At 41.5% G+C, this 12,259-nt stretch overlaps 1 protein-coding gene across 2 annotated transcripts in view; it reads right to left on the bottom strand.

Moving 5' to 3' along the window:
* The window catches only part of sap30bp (SAP30 binding protein), a 132,256-nt gene that overhangs the window by 118,875 nt on the left and 1,122 nt on the right, over window positions 1–12,259 (bottom strand). The window lies entirely within an intron of this gene.

The raw sequence follows: 12,259 nt of genomic DNA, 5'->3' as shown, positions 1-12,259 counted from the left end.
AGGGAGTTTTCAGCCATCATTAGGGTTTTGGGAGTGGTGCACATTCCAGCTTTGGCAACATCAGGCAGTTACTGGAGGAGTTGAGCACCACGATCAGCAGTTGTGAAAATGCACACACTTGATGCTTTCATTATCATTGGGGTTGGGTGGATTTCAACCAGGCCAGCTTGAATAAGTCTCTAAACAATTACCAACATATCATCTGTGGAACCAGAGGAGCCAACACACTTGATCAGTGTTATCCCACCACCTAGAAGGCTTACCATGCCAATCCAATGTTTGGAAAGTCCGATCAACCGGCTGTACCTCTACTCCCTTCATGTAGGCAGACTCTAAAGACCTCAGCACCAGTGGCGAAGACAAAGAAACTATGATCAACGGAGGTGGAGGAGTGCTTACAGAATTGTTTTGAGTCAGTGGACTGGACAATATTCAGAGACTCATCTTCAAATCTGAATAAATACGCCACAGTTGTCACCAACTTCATCAACTCCTGTGCGGAAGAGTGAGTCTTCAAGAACATAACAGACATACCCAAACCAAAAGCCATGGATGAACCAGGAGATTCATCGTCTGCTGAGGGCAAGGTCTGTGGCATTCAAGACCAGTGATCCAGAAATATACAAGTCCAGGTACGACCTACAGAAGGCTATTTTGAGAGCAAGGAAACAAAACTAATTGAAGACAGAATCAGATGCACGTTAGCCCAACCTCATGAATGGCTGTTATACTTCAATGCCTTTTAGGTGTTTTTTGAGATGGAAAATAAAACTACACGTGTGAATCCCTGCAGCATCTGGTGACCCCGTGATATCTCTCTTCAACACCAATGTCATCAGAACATCTTTCAAGAGGGTAAAACCTCACAATGCATCAGGCCCTGATGGTATACATAGTAGAGCATTGAAAACCATCTGGTGCATGTTCAAGGATATTTTCAGTCTCTCACTGATGCAGAGGAACCAAGACTATACCCGCACCCAGGAAGAGCACCGTAAGCTGTCTCAACTACTATCGGTCATGGCCAGAATCAACTCCTGCCTAAGCAAGGACCTAGACCCAAGCAACACACACAAAATGCTGGAGGAACTCAGTAGGCCAGGAAAAGGATAAATAGTTAATGCTTCAGGCCGAGAGCCTTTATCGGGACTGGGGAAAAAAAGATAAGTGAGAGTAAGAAGGTGGGCGGGAGAGGGAATGTAGTACAAGGTATCGCCTCACCTGGAAAGACTGTTTGGGGCCCTGAATGGTAGGGAGAGAGATATAGGGGCAGGTGTAGCACTTGTTCCGCTTTCAAGGATAAGTATCTGGAGGGAGATCAGTGGGGAGGGAATAGAGAAGGAAGTCATGTATGGAGAAAGTAGTTCCTGGGGAGGGGGCAGGAGGAAAGGCGTGCTTGGTGGTGGGATCCCATTGAAGAAGGCATTTGCGGGAATTACATGTTGGATGCAGAGGCTAGTGGGGTGCTGGGCGAGGACAAGAGGAACCCTATCCCTGCTGGTGTAGCTGACCTCAAACAACTGGAATTTGCCTATTGCGACAATCGGTCTACAGCATTTGCGATCCCACTGGCTCTCCTCTTGGCCTTGAAAGACCTGGACAATGGCAATACTTATGTCAGGCTGCTGTTTATTGATTACAGCTTGGCATTCCACACAATCATACCCTCAGCTCCAAAACCTGGGCCTCTGTACCCCCTTCTGCAACTGGATCCTTCACTTCCTCACCAGGAGACCACAGTCAATACGGATCAGAAGTTACATTTCTTCCTCGTTGACACTTAACACTGGTGGACCTCAAGGATGCGTTATTAGCCCACTGCTTTACTCTCTTTATACCAATAACTATGTGGCTAGATACAGCTCAAGCATCAACTATAAATGTGCCAATGAGGAGATATTGTCCAGTAGCACTTGCATCCAATGTGACGAATTGCTTTGAGAGGTTGCTGATGAAACTTATCAATTCCTGCCTGAGAAGCAACTTGGATCTGGTCCAATTTGCCTACCATCACAACAAGTCAACAACAGATCCCCCTTCATTGGCCCTTCACTCATCACTAGACAGTGAAAGTGCATTCATCAGCCTGCTCTTCATTGACTGCAGCTCAGCTTTCAAAACCAACAACCCTTGAAAACAGATGAATAAGTGTCAAGACCTTGGCCTCAATACCCCCTTGTGCAATTGGATCCTCTATTTCCCAACTTGCAGACCAGTTAGTTCAGATCACCATTAGCACAGGTGCAGCACAAGGCTGTGTGCTTAGCCCCCTCCTCTACCCGCTTTATACCTACGACTGAGAGACAGAGTATAGCTCCAATTCCATATTTAAGCTTGCTGATGACACCACTGCCACTGGCCGAACCTAAGGTGGCGATGAATTAGCATACAGGAGGGAGATTTTAAAAATCTGGCTGAGTGGTGCCACAACAACAACCCCTCACTCAATGTCAGCAAGACCAAGGAGATTATTATTGACTTCATGAGGAGGAAACTGGAGATCCATGAGCCAGTCTTCATCGGGGATCAGAGTTGGAAAGGGTCAGCAACTTTAAATTCTTTGGTGTTTTCATTTCAGAAGATCTGTCCTGGATACAGCACGCAAGAAAGCATGGTAGCATCTCTACTTTCTTAGAAGTTGAGAAGATTCCACATGTCATCAACAACTCTGACAAAACTTCTACAGATATGTGGTGGAGAGTATATTCACTGGTTGCATTATGTCCTGGTATTGGAATGCCAATGTATTTGCATAGAAAAACCTAGTACAGTCGGCCCTCCTTATCCATGATTTCCACATGCGTGAATTCAACCAACTGTGAATCGCAAAAACCCAGTACACTCGGCTCTCCTTATCCGCGATTTCCACATGCATAAATTCAACCAACCGTGAATCGCGAAAACCCAGAAGTGCTCTTCCAGCACTTATTGTTCGAGCATGTACAGACATTTTTTTGTCATTATTCCCTAAACAATGCAGTATAACAACTATTTTACATAGCATTTACATTGCATTAGGTATTATAAGTAATCTAGAGATGATTTAAAGTATACGGGAGGATGTGCGTGGGTTATCATGGATCGGGATCGAAAAAAATCGGAAGTTCTCTTACTAAGTAAGTTGGAACAGGTACATCCAGTATTATTTAGCGTCAGTTAGTCAAACGTTTGTCTTCGTATAGAGTATATATTTTACCTTTCTATGCATATAAAACACTAAGAATGTATGTTTCAGAGCCGGGCTCGGGAACAAAAGTTCCCGTGTTCGATCTAATGACAGATCGCTCCCAAGTGCGCTCTCCACTGTGCGGGTTGATGTGGAGGATCAAAAACGCAAAACCCAATAATTAAACCACTGTGATGCTTAGTAATAATTGCCGCCTTCATCGGGGCAGAGCCTTTCGCACTTTACCCTTTAAAAGCGTTCTGATCGTTGAAAGACATAGCCTAATGCTTTTCAAATGACCAATGGCATTTCACCTCTTTCCAATCACTTTATTACTTACACTTTATTTTCAATCGTGATCGTGATTATTTTCATGAACAGAAGCACTGGATTCAGATCTCTGTCGCTGGGTCCTAATGTCCACCGCACTGAGACAGGTTAAATAAGGTCTGGGGTTCTGCTGGGTCCTAAGGTCCACTGCATTGAGACAGATTGAATTAGGGACTTGAGTATCCGTGAATTTTGGTATCCGCGAGGGGTCCCGGAACCAATCCCCCGCGGATGAGGGCCGACTGTATAGAAACCTTGTATAGAAAAGCCTAGTTCATCATGGGTAAAGCCCTCCCCACCACTGAGCACATCTACACCGAGCACTATTACTGGAAAGTAGTATTCATCATCAAGGACCACCACCACCACCCAGGCTATGTTCTCTTTTCACTGCTGCCATCAGGAAGGAGGTACAGAAGCCTCAGGGTCCACAACACCAAGTTCAGGAACAGTTATTACCCCTCAACCATCAAGTTCTTGAATCTGAGGGGATAACTGCTCAACTTCTCTCACCCCAACACTGCACTGGTCCCACAACCTATGGACTCACTTTCAAGGAATTGTCATCTCATGTTCCTGATATTTTGTGCTTATTTATCTTTCTTTTCTTTTTGTATTTGCACAGTTTGTTGTCTTTTGCACATTGGTTGTTTTTCTGCCCTGTTAGATGTGTGGTTTTTCATTGATCCTATTGTTTTTATTTGTATTTGCACTGAATGCTTGCAAATAAATGAATCTCTGGGTTGTATATGGTGACATAGATATACTTTAATAATAAAACTACTCTGAACTTGGACCTTTGAACTTTACACATTTGTTGGCAGAATTTCAGATGGTAACAAGGTGGTATCCAGGAGTGAGATAGATCAGCTGGTTGAGTGATTTTGCAATAACAATCTTGCAGTCAACATCAGTAAGACCAAGGAACTGACTGCGAAGTCGAGGGAACACACATTAGTCCTCAGCAAGGGATCAGAAGTGGAAATGGTGAGCAGTTTCAATTTCCTGTCGACATCTCTGAAGACCTATCCCAGAAACAACATATTGATATAATTACCAAGAAGGTACAATAGTGCCTATATTTCATTTGGAGCTTGAGGAGACTTAGTATTTCAGCAAAGCCCAGTAAATCTCCACAGATGTACCATGGAAAAAATTCTAACTAGCTGCATCACTGTCTGGTATGGAGAGGCCACTGCACAGAATTGGAAAAACCTGCAGAAAGTTGTAAGCTCGCCAACTCTATCATGGGCACTAGCCTCCCCAGCATCGAGCGCACCTTCAAAAGGTCATTACTCAAAAAGGCAGCATCCAGTATTAAGGATCCCCATCACCCAGGACACGCTCTCTTCTCATCAGGGAGGAGGTACAGGTGCCTAAAGATACACAATCAATGTTTCAGGAACACATTTTGAATTGATAATGAATTCATGAACACTACCTCACATTTTTGTTCACTTTTTGCATTACTTAGTTAATTTAAAATATTTAAAATATATATTTAATTTTAAAAAACAACAGATTTTTCATTTGCCAGTGATATTAAACCCTGATTCTGATATGTACCTTAATAATAAATTTACTCTGAACTTGGGCCAGATGACTAAAGGTGAGATGGTAAATTAATATTTGTTTTCTGTATTTAAAATGGACAAGAATATTGTAGTTACTAAACCTGCACTCAGTGAAAGCGTTGCTTATATGTTGAGGGAGGAGTATGATAATGTGCTGGATCACGAATGTATCAGAAAGGAGCAAGTGCCAAAAATACAGGTGCAGATTAGGCAAATACAGGCAAATGCTCAGGGTTTGCCAGGATGCCAAAGGAACAGAGAATGGAGCTCCCTGGCACTCTGACAGTTAGTTTTGCATCTTTGTTAGATGCAGGTGAGGTACGTGAAGACTGAAAGATAGCCTATGTTCCCTTGTTTAAGAAGGTGGTAGGGCTAAGGCTGGAAAGTGCATCCTCACCTTCATTGGAGAATATTCTGCGGGACAGCATTTATGGTCACTAGGAAAAGCATGATGTCATTAGGAGGAGCCAGTGTAGTTTTGTGCAGGGTAAATCTTTTTTTTTGAGGAGGTAATTAAAACAACAAATAAAGGCAATAGGTAGTTTACGTGGATTTTGGTAAAGCCTTTTCCAAGTTTCTGTATAGTAGAATGTTCTAGAAGGTTCAAGCAAACTGGATTCAAAATTGCCCTGGTGACAGAGGGAGAAGGTAGTGGTGTGTGTTGTGTTTTTGAATGGAAATGTAAGAACCAGTGAAGCACAGAGATTGGTGTTCGAACCTTTGTTGTTTTATAACTTGGATAGGAATGTGGGCAGTACACATAGGAAGCTGGCAGACATCATAAAAATTTGAGGTCATAAAAAGCACAGGTTATCTAAGGACGTATCAGGACACGGATCAGCTAGCAGATTCAGTGCAGTGGTAACTGATGGAATTTAACACAGAAACATAGAAAATAGGTGCAGGAGTAGGCCATTCAGTATGATCATGGCTGATCATCCAACTCAGAACCCTGTACCTGCTTTCTCTCCATACCCCCTGATCCCTTTAGCCACAAGGGCCATATCTAACTTCCTCTGAAATATAGCCAATGAACCGGCCTCAACTGTTTCCTGTGGCAGAGAATTCCACAGATTCACCACTCTGTGTGAAGAAGTTTTTAACCCAGACAAAGGTGAGGTAATGTGTCCTGGGAGGTCAAATTCTGGCAGGATGTACCAAGAAAATAGCAGGGACATTAGGACTGATCAGGTACAAAGGGACCTTGGTGTACAAAATTTACTGAAAGTGATGACACAACTAGATAAGGTAGTGAAAAAGCCATTTGGTATGTTGATTTCATTAGCTGAGGCATTGAGTACAAGAGTTAGGATGCCATATTGCAGTTTTTAAGGAATTATAAGTGGAATGATTAGTAAATTTACAGATGACACCATAACTGGTAGTAGTGTGGAGAGGGGAGTAGTTTTTCAGAGTAATATATCATGGATACAAGCCCTCCCAACCAGTCCATGCTAACCACACTGGAAACCTAGCTCGTCCTCATCTCCCATGTTCAGCCCCTATACCTCAAGTCCCAACCCTCTATGTGCTTCTTAAATGATTCTATTGTACTTAGCTCAACCACTTCCTTTGGCAACTCACCACCCTGTGTGGAAAAAGCTGCCTCTCCAATCCCTTTTATATTTTTTCCCTCCCACCCTAACCATATTCCTCCTTGTTTTGAACTTCCCTACACTGGGGAAAGACTGTTACCATCCACCTTGTCTATGCATCTCATGATTTTAAATACTTCTAAGGTCAGCCCTCAATCTGCATCCCAAGGAATAAAGACTAAGTCTGGCTAATCTCTCTCTATGACTGACAAGGGAAATCAAAGACAACACTAAAACAAAAGAAAATATAGAAAATTAGTTGGAAGTCTGAGGATTGGGAAACTTTTAAAAACCAATAAGCTAGCCGGTAATACAAAAGAGGATACCAATTTTTATATATGTTGATTGTGGGAAAATGATGCAGGAGATGTAGCAATGGAGGACAATGAAGTGGCAAATGAACTAAATAAATATCTTGCATCAGTCTTAACCATGGAAGACACTAACAGTGTGCCAGAAATTTGAGCGCCAGGGCAGAAGTGAGTGCAGTTGGTATTCTTTTCAATATTTTTATTAGTTTCTACATAGAAGAATACAGAGTATAAGAAAGTGTATATAAAAGGTGAAGATAAAAAACCTACCAATTACATTATATCTGTTCATAATAACAATCTCATTACCTCATATTCATACAAGTTAATCAATAGTTATATTGAACTATACTAATTTATTACAAAAGAAGAATCTAACCCCTCCCAAGACTGAAGCTGTTTATTAAGGAGAAAAGGTAAAATACCTTCTCATATAATAAAAATTAGTAATGGCCAGCATCTGAGTTTAAACAATGAATTGAACGTTTTGAAAATTCAGAAAAGATCCCCACAATGTTTGAAAGTCTTGACGAGATTCAGAAATTGAACAACGATTCTCTAAATCTAAACATGCATATAACGTTGCATAACCATTGAGCATGAGTAGGAGGAAAAACATCTTTCCATTTAAACAAAAGTGTCCTCCTAGCTATAAGAGAGCTAAAGGCCAAAATATGTAGATCAGATGCCTTCAGTTTAATATCTTGTCCTGCAACAATACCGAATAAGGCCGTCAGAGGGTCAGGCTTAAAATTGACTTTAAAATGTAAGGAAAAAGTTTGAAAAACTTCCTTCCAATATTTTTCAAGATTCGGACAAGTCCAAAACATATGAATTAATGAAGCTTCTCCATTATTACATCTGTCAAATTAGGGAGATATATCCAAATAAAAACGAGATAGCTTATCCTTAGTCATATGAGCTCTATGTACCACCTTAAATTGTATGAGGGAATGACAAGCACATAGTGATGAAGTATTAACCAATTTAAAAATTTCATTCCAAGTTTCCTCAGATATTGATGTCTGTAAATCTTGTTCCCAGAGATTCTTAATTTAATCTAAAGGAACATTCCTCGTCTCCAGTAACATACCATAAATATTAGATATTGAACCATTATGAAAAGGTGTCAAACTAAAAATTACATCTAGTAAGTTCTTATCTGAGCTTATAGGGAATGTGCATAATTGAGATGTTAGAAAGTCTCTAATTTGTAGATATCTAAAAAAGTGAGTTTTAGGTAAGCTATATTTAGCTGACAATTGCTCAAATGAAAAAAGGTTTCCTCCAACAAACAGATCCCAAAAACATTTAGTACCCAACCTGTCCCATTCTTTAAAAACTAAATCAGTCATGGAGGGTTTAAAAACAATTAGAATAAATTTTTAACTTTAAAGGGAAAATCTCAATAAACCAAAGTGTTCTCTAAATTGTATCCAGATCCTCAGAGTATGTTTAATTATTTATCAGTTAGTTTACTTACAAATAAAGGAAGTGCGGATCCAAGAAGAGAAATATTAGAAAATTTAGTTTCTAAAGAGACCCATACCGGACAGTCTACATGATTAATATAAATAGCCAAAGCATATCGTGTGTAGTTGGTATTAATAAGGAGAAAGTAGCTTGGGAAGCTGAAACGTCTGAAGGTAGAGAAGTCACCTGGACCAGAGGAACTACCACTCTCACGATCCTGAAAGAGAGAGCTGGAGAGATTTTGGAAGCATTAATGATGATCTTTCATGAATCACTAGTTTCTGGAATGGTTTTGGAGGACTGGTAATTTAAAAATGTCACTCCACACTTTATAAGGGAGGGAGGCAGAAGAAAGGAAATTCTAGGCCAGTTAGTCTGACATAGTGGTTGGAAAGATATTGGAGTCCATTAAGATGGATATGCTTTTGGGGTACTTGGAGGCACATGACAAAGTCAGCATGGCTTCCTTAAGGGGAAATCTTGCCTGTCAAATCAGTTGGAATTCTTTGACAAAATAACAGGTAGGGTAGACAAACAAACATAGAAACATATAAAGCCTACAGCACAATACAGGCCCTTTGGTCACAAAGCTTTGCTGAACATGTACTTACCTTAGAATTACCTAGGCTTACCCATAGCCCTCTATTTTTCTGAGCTCCATGTATCCATCTAGGAGTCTCTTAAAAGACCCTATTGTCAGCAGATGTTGTTTACCTGGATTTTCATAAGTCCTTTGACAATGTGCTGCACATGAGGCTGCTTAACAAGGTAAGGACCAATGGTATTACAGGAAAGGTGATAGCATGGATAAAAGATTGGCTGACTGGCAGAAACCAAAGAGTGGGAACAAAATGTGTGTTTTCTGGTTGACTAGTTGTATTCTGCAGGGGCCAGTACTGGGATAGTGTCTTTTCATATGATGTCAACCGTTTGGAAGGCCAAATTGAAGGCTTTGTGGCCAAGTTTGCAGACAATACAGGGATGTGGAGGGGCGGGTAATATTGAGGAAGGAGGGACTCAGCAGAAGAATTGAGACAGAGTGGGGAGAATAAGCAAAAAAATGGCAGATGGAATAGAGCTTTGGCAAGTGTACAGTCATGCACTTTGTTAGAAGGAATAAAGGTGTAGACTATTTTCTAAACAGGGAGAAAATTCAAAAATCAGAGGTGCAAAGGGACTTGGGAGACCTTGTGCAGGATTCCCCAAAGGTTAATTTGCACATGGAGCTTGTGGTGATAAAGGCAAATGAAATATTAGTGTTCATTTCAAGAGTATAAAAGTAAGGATGTAATGCTGAGGCTTCAATAAGGCATTGATCAGACTATATTTAGGAGTATTATGAACAGTTTTGGGCCCTTATCTAAGAAAAGATGTGCTGGCATTGAAGAGGGTCCAAAGTTGTTCACAAGTATGATGTGGGGAATGAAAGATAGGTTAAGTGAGTGGGCAAAAGTCCGGCAGATGAAGTACAATGTTGGTAAATGTAAGGTCATCCACTCTGGAAGGAAAGATGGACGATCAGATTATTATTTAAATGGTGAAAGACTGCAGCATGCTGCTGTGCAGAGGGACTTGGGAGCACTTGTGTATGAATCAGGAAAGGTGCAGCAGGCCATCATGAAGGTGAATGGAATGTTTGCCTTCGTTACCAGAAGGATTGAATTTAAGAGCAGGGAGCTTATGTTTCAATTGTACTGGTGAGGTCACATCTGGTGTACTGCATGCAATTCTGGTCTCCTTACTTGAGGAAGGACATACTGGCTTTGGAGACAGTGCAGAGGAGGTTCACTAGGTTGAATCCACAGATCTGGGGGGGGGGGGGGGGGGTGTTATGCTATGAGGAGAGACTGAGTCACCTGGGACTGTACTCACTAAAAGTCAGAAGGATGAGAGGAAATCTTATAGAAACATATAAAATTATGAAAGGGGTAGATAAGATAGAGGCAGGAACGTTGTTTCCACTGGTAGGTGAGACTAGAACTAGAGGAGTAAATATGTAGGGGAGCAAATTTAGGATGTGGATCAGGAGGAACAGCTTTTCCCAAAGAATGGTGAATCCGTGGAATTCTCCACCCAATGAAACAGTGGAGGCTACCTCAGTAAATATATTTAAGACAAGGTTGGACAGATTTTTGCATAGTAGGGGAATTAAGGGTTATGGGGAAAAGGCAGGTAGGTGGAGATGAGTCCATGGCCAGATCAGCCATGATCTTATTGAATGGTGGGGCAGGCTCGACGGGCCAGATGGCCTACTCCTGCTCCTATTTCTTACGTTCTTATGAAAGGGTTAACTTATGAGAAGCAATTAACCATATAACAATTACAGCATGGAACCAGGCCATCTCAGCCCTTCTAGTCCGTGCTTATCGCTTACTCTCACCTAGTCCCACTGGCCTGCACTCAGCCCATAACTCTCCATTTCTTTTCTGTCCATATACCTACCCAATTTTATTTTAAATGATAGTATCGAAGCTGCCTCTCCCACTTCTACTGGAAGCTCGTTCCACACAGCTACCACTCTCTGAGTAAAGAAATTCCCCCTCGTGTTACCCCTAAACTTTTGCCCCCTAACTCTCAACTCATGTCCTGTTTGAATCTCCCTTACTCTCAATGGAAAAAGCCCATCAATGTCAACTCTATCTATCCCCCTCATAATTTTAAATACCTCTATCAAGTCCCCCCCAACCTTCCACACTTCAAAGAACAAAGAACAACTTGTTCAACCTTTCTCTGTAACTTAGGTGCTGAAACCCAGGTAACATTCAATTGATGGCTTTGGGCCTACACTCACTGGAGTTTAGAAGAATGAGGGTTGAATCTCCTTGCAATCTATAGAATATTGAAAGGCCTACATAGAGTGGATGTGGAGAGGATGTTTTCTAGAGTGAGTGAATCTAAGACCAGAGGGCACAGCCTCAGAATAGAGGAACATCCATTTAGAACAGAAATAAGGATGAATATTTTTAGCCAGAGGGTTGTGAATCTCTGGACTTCATTGTCACGGACAACTTTGGAGGCCAAGACAATGAGTACAGTTAAAGTGGAGGTTGATAGGTTCTTGATTAGTCAGTGTGTCAAAGGTTGCGTGGAGCAGGTAGGAGAATGAGGTTGACAGATAGTAAATCAGCCATGATGGAATCAGAGCAGAGCAGACTCAGTGGCTCCTATGCCTTCCAGTCTTATAACTCAGAGTTTCTAGTCCTGGCAATATACTGCTAAATCTTTTCTACACTCTTTCCAGTTTAATGACATCTTTCCTAAAATAGGATAGCCAAAACTACACATAGAACTCCAAGTGAGGACTCTCTAATGATTGATATGACATCATGCCTCAACTCCCAGACTCAAAGTCCACAATGGCGAAGGCCAGCGTCTAAACTTTTTCACCACCCTATCCACTTTTTCTCCTTGGCCCCTCTGTTCTCTTATACTTGAGTGCCCTACCATTCACAGTACAAGTCCTTAGCTGGTTTGACTTTTTTTTTAAAAAAAGATGCACCACCTCACAATTACCTGTAGTGAAAATGACTTGCCACTCTTCAGCCCACTTCCCCAACTGATTAAGACCTCTCAATGAAACTATATTAGCTTCACTATCAACTGCACCACCTAATTTCATGTTATCCACAAACACTGGCTGATCTATTATCCCTCTCAGCCCCATTCTTCTGCCTGCTCCATCAGCACAGGTGCACTGCAGCACTGTATGCTTAGCCCTCTGCTCTACTTGCTTTATACATACGACTGTGTGGCTACGCACAACTCCAATACCATATTCAAGTTTGCTGATGACACCACTGCCGTTGGCGG

Source organism: Hemitrygon akajei, chromosome 22 (genome assembly GCF_048418815.1).
Source record: "Hemitrygon akajei chromosome 22, sHemAka1.3, whole genome shotgun sequence".
Lineage (NCBI taxonomy): Eukaryota > Metazoa > Chordata > Chondrichthyes > Myliobatiformes > Dasyatidae > Hemitrygon > Hemitrygon akajei.
The sequence above is the reverse complement of the archived record's forward strand: the minus strand, read 5'-3'. Positions and strand labels throughout refer to the sequence as shown.